The following is a 7,605-nucleotide window of genomic DNA, read 5'->3' on the forward strand; positions in this document are numbered from 1 at the left end:
ACATTTGGCAAAGCAAGGTCTCTCACCATATCTGTTTTCTCTGCATACTTTTCACTCCAGAAGACATAGCTGTGCCCTACAATCCACACTGTGAACATCTTCAAAGGAGAAATGGATGCACTCAGGAGGTGAAATTCAGTAGAATGGTAAAAAGAAATGAAAGACAGTTTGGAAATGGAGGCATACATATTTTTTTTATAAAAAAAAGAACTGATTGGCTGTTTCATACCATTCTAGAATAAAAACTAGGCTGTATGTGTAAATTAATAGAAGCATGTTTTGTATTGGTACAGAAAAATGTGTTACCAAAGAACAGTACTATGGATTTGCTGTTAGGTTTGAAAAGTCAAGCACTCTTGCTCTGTGGAATTGAAACATTGTTTGGTGAACTTCTGACCTAACTCCACACAGCAGTGTTCCATGAGCTGTTGCTATGGTAGCAGGCAGAAGTCAAGTTGGGGGAAGGGTACTAGGCAGAAGTCAAGTTGGGGGAAGGGTACTTTTGGAAAAGGGTTGGGTTTTCAACCAATAGAAATGTGTGATTACATTTGAAAAAAAGGGGGAAGCACTGAGATTTGAAATTAACATGTATATGTGTGGAAAAAGAAAGGGAAAGTTTGCCATTATCTGGTTCTGCTGAGAGGAGAGAGGTGTAAAGAACAGAGATCCTGGCTCTGATAATCTGCTGTTTGAGTGCCACATTTCTTTCACAACTAACTAATTTTAAAGGTGAGTTTAGAGTTTGAGAGGGGATGTATATGGTAAATTAAGAAATGAATAATAGAAATGGAATTCCTTTTGTTGAAGTTGTGTTTATCATTTTCTGTTTTGGGAGAAATTTAAATGTGAGGAACATGTAAAATAATATGGACTATGTTTTCACGATAAATTAAGGTGTACTGGTAAAAATAAGGAATACTTTAAGGGTTTCAGGTTGCACTCAGTAATGCAAATACATACAGCATCAGTAAGGCTGGTTGCCCTTGCTGGAGTGTAGGCAGTCACCCAGGTTACAAATGGTGCTGGTTTGAAAAAGCAGTTTGGACATGTGCTGTTTTCAGAATCTGAAAAGTGGATTCAAGATGTGTCAGTCTGTAAAAGTGTTTATCACTTGCCAAAAAAAGAAAAGTAAGTGTGCTTTCAAATTGGCAAAGAAATTTCGTTTTGTGACTAATGTGAAAACATGACTCTGTGTGCAAAGAGGAATTACAGGCAGAGATTTATTGCGTATTGCTCTGGTGATTTCACAGTTGCATTAGATGGAAAGGGGGAGCCATTTTTTTTGTGTAGAAGCAGACTCTTAGCACACACCCAGCTGCTTATCCTCTGGTATCATGCACAGTATTCACAACCGAGTGGGGTTTGAGGTTTCAGTCAGTAATGCAAATACATTTAGCATCACTAAGGCTGGTTGCCCTTGCTGGAGTGTAGTCAGTCACCCAGGTTACACATGGTGCTGGTCTGAAAAAGCAGTTTGGACATGTGCTTTTTTAAGAATCTAAAAAGTGGATTCAAAATGTGTCAGTCTGTAAAAGTGTTTATCACTTGCCAAAAAAAAGAGTAGTAAGTGTGCTTTCAAATTGGCAAAGAAATTTCGTTTTGTGACTAATATGAAAACATGACTCTGTGTGCAAAGAGGAATTACAGGCAGAGATTTATTGCGTGTTGCTCTGGTGATTTCACAGTTACATTAGATGGAAAGGGGGAGCCATTTTTTTGTGCAGAAGCAGACTCTTAGCACACACCCAGCTGCTTATCCTGTGGAATCATGCACAGTATTCACAACCGAGTGGGGTTTGAGGTTTCAGTCAGTAATGCAAATACATTCAGCATCACTAAGGCTGGTTGCCCTTGCTGGAGTGTAGTGAGTCACCCAGGTTACATATGGTGCTGGTCTGAAAAAGCAGTTTGGACATGTGCTTTTTTAAGAATCTGAAAAGTGGATTCAAAATGTGTCAGTCTGTAAAAGTACTTATCACTTGCCAAAAAAAAGACTAGTAAGTGTGCTTTCAAATTGGCAAAGAAATTTCGTTTTGTGACTAATGTGAAAACATGACTCTGTGTGCAAAGAGGAATTACAGGCAGAGATTTATTGCGTATTGCTCTGGTGATTTCACAGTTGCATTAGATGGAAAGGGGGAGCCATTTATTTGTGCAGAAGCAGACTCTTAGCACACACCCAGCTGCTTATCCTGTGGAATCATGCACAGTATTCACAACCGAGTGGGGTTTGAGGTTTCAGTCAGTAATGCAAATGCATTCAGCATCACTAAGGCTGGTTGCCCTTGCTGGAGTGTAGTCAGTCACCCAGGTTACACATGGTGCTGGTCTGAAAAAGCAGTTTGGACATGTGCTTTTTTAAGAATCTGAAAAGTGGATTCAAAATGTGTCAGTCTGTAAAAGTGTTTATCACATGCCAAAAAAAAGAAAAGTAAGTGTGCTTTCAAAATGGCAAAGAAATTTCGTTTTGTGACTAATGTGAAAACATGAGTCTGTGTGCAAATAGGAATTACAGGCAGAGATTTATTGCGTATTGCTCTGGAGATTTCACATTTGCATTAGATGGAAAGGGTGAGCCATTTTTTTTGTGTAGAAGCAGACTCTTAGCACACACCCAGCTGCTTATCCTGTGGAATCATGCACAGTATTCACAACCGAGTGGGGTTTGAGGTTTCAGTCAGTAATGCAAATACATTCAGCATCACTAAGGCTGGTTGCCCTTGCTGGAGTGTACTCAGTCACCCAGGTTACACATGGTGCTGGTCTGAAAAAAGCAGTTTGGACATGTGCTTTTATCAGAATCTGAAAAGTGGATTCATAATGTGTCAGTCTGTAAAAGTGTTTATCACTTGCCAAAAAAAAGAGTAGTAAGTGTGCTTTCAAATTGGCAAAGAAATTTCGTTTTCTGACTAATATGAAAACATGACTCTGTGTGCAAAGAGGAATTACAGGCAGAGATTTATTGCGTATTGCTCTGGTGATTTCACAGTTGCATTAGATGTAAAGAGGGAGCTATTTTTTTATGCAGAAGCAGACTCTTAGCACACAGCCAGCTGCATATCATGTGGAATCATGCATAGTATTCACAACCGAGTGGGGTTTGAGGTTGCAGTCAGTAATGCAAATACATTCAGCATCACTAAGGCTGGTTGCCCTTGCTGGAGTGTAGTCAGTCACCCAGGTTACACATGTTGCTGGTCTCAGAAATGGAACCAGATGTATTGTGGAGTTATTTGAGATATATTTTTGTGATTATACTTCTGAAACAAAAATGTCAGACGGTATTTTAAAGAAATAAGTATTGATATTAGATGATATTTTTTAAGAATATTATGCATTTCTATAAAGTTATGTTTATGCAAAAAGAGATTGTGGGCTTTTTTAAAACAATCTTTGAGATTGTTAATTTTTTTTTTGCCCGCTGTTAAATGATGAATGCAATTGCTTTCACAATTTATAGTGAAATGCAATAAATTCTGAAAACAGCAAAAAAAAGGCAAAATCTTTTTTGAAAAATATGTAAATATGTGTACTGTATTATAAAATGTTTTATTAAATATTAATACTTTTTCTTTTTTTTCAGATTGAGATAGAAAATTTTCGAAAACTAGAACCATTTTTAAAGCAATTAAAATTAAATTTAAATTAATAAATATTTTTTTGAGTGGGTATGGTAAGTCAAAAATTTCATGGTCCCTTTTTTCCACTTCTCCACAATCACATTTTCAGTTTTTCATTGTAGTCTCTCAAGGACCTTGTAATGTGATAATTGATTTTTAGTGTTTTTTAAAAAAAAAAAAAACATTACGCGTACGGTAAAAAAAAAAAAAAAAAAAAAGTTTTAAAAACATATATAAAAAATTGTTGAAAGGTAAGGTTGGCTCTTACAAGAGCCGTTGTGTTCATGCAGGGACAGAGGAAAGAAAGAATGGGAATATTAGTCGGTACGACAAATGTGCTGATCTATTTTATTGTTCACTAAGGAAACACTGGTCTCCCTATGACAAATTAGATCATGACAAGTGGCGCACCGTATTTCAACCCTCACAAACCGATGGTTTGTTTCCAGGTTTCCAGAGGAGTAGAAAAAGGAGATGCTCCCACCACAGATGAAGGGCTCACCTGACCTGCCGAAGATGGACTCGGCCCTGCAGATGATGGACCAGGCTGAGCTGCTGTGGATGTGCTTGGTTGACTTACTGAAGGGTTACCTTCAGTATGTCGAGCATGTGTCCTTCTTTGTACATCTTTAAGGTGTCTCAACATGGTGTGATTCCCGAAGGAATACTTCTTGTTGGGATTCCCTCTTGAAAGTACACGGCCACACAGCTTACAAGTCACTAAGGGTGCATTTACCTTTTTCTTGCCCTCTGGAAAAGTAAAATACTCCCATATGAAAGAGGTCTTTTCTTTCCTCCTTCTCTGCCTCAAGGTAGTGCTGCTAGCCTCACTCTCAGAAGAGCTCTGCTGTTCTGCCATCGTATCACAAAGACAACCCAGCTCCTTCTCCTAAGGGATCACAAGCAGAAATGAGGGGAATGGGTGTGGTGTAGGAGAGTTCTAGAACTGAAAGTAGTTTCAACCAATCAAAAGTTGTGTTTCATGATCACATGACCCACCGTGCGCGTACGTTACGCTTACGGTGCGCTTACGGTGCGCTTACGGCAAAAGTACGCATGCGCGTAAAACAGACACGCGCTCGCGCGCATGCGCATAACAGTCACTCCCCAACACTTCCGCGTAACGTGCGCGTGTAGCGTACACGCCTACGCGCCCCACGCGCAGTACGCGCGGCTACGCAAATTGCGTAACTATACGCAAACAGAGTAGATAAATTACGGGCATTGCGTAAACCGTACGCTTACCGTACGCTTACCGTACGCGCACTAAAAAAAAAATAAATAAAAAAAAATATATATATTTTCTAAGTTATACTAATATATCTTACCTGTTTGGTAAAATAAAAAAAGAGAAAACTTGAAATATTGCAGATTTTTTAGAAAAAAAACATAGTGTTTTAAGAGAATAAAAAGTTTTAAAAAAACGTTTTTTTTAAAAAAAAAAAAACACATTTAATATAAGAATTTATAATAAAAAAATCATAAAAAATCAATAAAAAAAATATGGGAATCACATATGTTATAGCTAAGAAATAGCATTTAAAAAACCATACAAATTCACTGAAAAAACCATGGGTTTCACACACGTTATAGTTAGAAATTAGCATTTAAAAAACCTTGCAAATTCACTGAAAAAACCATAGGTTTCACACATGTTATAGTTAGGAATTAGCATTTAAAAAACCTTGCAAATTCAGTGAAAAAACCATAGGTTTCACACACGTTATAGTTAGGAATTAGCATTTAAAAAACCTTGCAAATTCAGTATAAAAACCATAGGTTTCACACACGTTATAGTTAGCTGGACATTTCACTCGTAAAAAACCAATGAAATTTCCCCGTTATAGTTAGTTAAGCTAACTATAACTCGCGCGCCCGCAATGCACTGCTGATGACGTCACATATTACATCACTCATGACATGGTCAGTGACATCACTCATGACATCACTGATGACATCTCAAATGACATCACTGATGACATCACTGATGACATCATCCATGTGATAGAGTGGCAGACCTCCTCTCACCCTAATATAACCTTTGATACACACATTCAAAAATAGAGACTGAAATTTTCAAAAAAATGGACATACCAATACCAATTACAACAACCTCTTCAATAATTCTAAGATCCACATAAACATCCACTTATTCACCAACAGTCCTGTACAGTCACTCATTCGTGTACTCACACATCATATGTACTCATACACCTATACATCCTGTAACACAATGCCTCTCATCCATAGAGTTACTCACACACATAGTTACTCATGCTAATAAAGAATCAAACATACATTTATTCGCATATACAGTTATACACACACCACCACACTTACTTCTACGGAAACTTACACATACTTAGTCTTTTAAACAATCACTTATAGAAACACATACTTATTCATACAGGAACTCTTTCAATCTCTCACTCTCACATACACTCACTTATATACACCAATAGTCACATATACTAGTTTAAAACATATGTAGTTACTCATAAAGACACTATTGAGACAGCCATTCACTCACTAACACACCCATACACACACTCTTTCACCCATACAGTCCTGCACATATGCTGTCTTCAACACATACATACAGTGAGTCACTCATTCATGCACTTATGCACTACGTAATACCCCCCACTGAACCATACAGACACTCAGACACTCATACTGATACTCAAAAAACCAACTAATAACCTATATAGACACTCATGTTGCTGCTCACCAACCCATGCAGCCACTTATACACAAAGTGAGAGACTGATACAGGTATTTACACATTTAAACATTACTCACTTAGCCATGTATTCAATAAGATACACTTAATCATTCAGTAATACAATCAATTTTTCAAAAACAAATCATCCATTTAGACACTTATATACTCATTTATTCTTCCATCGACCTTGAGATATATAAAACATATTTAATTTTCAGAAAAACACACATTCACTGGATGATGTCATCAGTGATGTCATCAGTGATGTCATTTGAGATGTCATCAGTGATGTCATGAGTGATGTCACTGACCATGTCATGAGTGATGTAATATGTGACGTCATCAGCAGTGCATTGCGGGCGCGCGAGTTATAGTTAGCTTAACTAACTATAACGGGGAAATTTCATTGGTTTTTTACGAGTGAAATGTCCAGCTAACTATAACGTGTGTGAAACCTATGGTTTTTTCACTGAATTTGCAAGGTTTTTTAAATGCTAATTCCTAACTATAACGTGCGTGAAACCTATGGTTTTTTCACTGAATTTGCAATGTTTTTTAAATGCTAATTCCTAACTATAACATGTGTGAAACCTATGGTTTTTTCAGTGATATATATATATATATATATATATATATATATATATATATATATATATATATATATATATATATGTATAAATAAAAAGTGATGATGAAAAAAGGCATATACTCGACTAATAGCTAATATTAATACAAACCATGAAAATACAATTTATGAGGACTATGAAAGCTTCAAGCACACAAAAACATGCTTTTGCTGTAAAGTAGGTGTTTTACAATACAATCATTAAAATGAAAAACAGAGAGATTAAAAAAGATAAGAACTTTACGAGCTCTGTGCCACAGCCGTATGAAAATTAAAAAGAATTTGCACGAAACCGCAGCGATGAATGGGGCGTGGAGACAGATTCCGCCCTCATCCCTCCTCCCCTTGGCCCCGATCTGGTTGCCGCACTGGCCCGCCTGGATGTGCACGATCTCCCTCATGATGCTGCTGTCTGCTGCAACTGGATGGAACGCTCGGAGCACCGGGTTTGTTCCTCGAACGTTCGGGGACAAAAGATTCGGAGGGACCGGACGGCTGACGCAACAATGGGGGAACAGCAGAGGACTGGGACGGGCAGAACGTTAAAATATTCAGCCTCGGCCACAGGAGGGTGGGGAGGGTGGAGACAGTGGAGGCCCATTGGTCCGTTCTGGTGTCACGTGGGTGGACGTCAT

At 37.8% G+C, this 7,605-nt stretch overlaps 1 pseudogene; it reads right to left on the bottom strand.

Annotated features, from left to right (window-relative positions):
• Window positions 1-7,371, bottom strand: part of LOC146870290 (tubulin beta chain-like) — an 81,634-nt pseudogene extending 74,263 nt beyond the window's left edge.
• Between the last annotated feature and the right edge of the window lie 234 nt (window positions 7,372-7,605).

This window comes from Triturus cristatus, chromosome 1_1 (assembly GCF_964204655.1).
Source record: "Triturus cristatus chromosome 1_1, aTriCri1.1, whole genome shotgun sequence".
NCBI classification, from domain to species: Eukaryota; Metazoa; Chordata; class Amphibia; order Caudata; family Salamandridae; genus Triturus; species Triturus cristatus.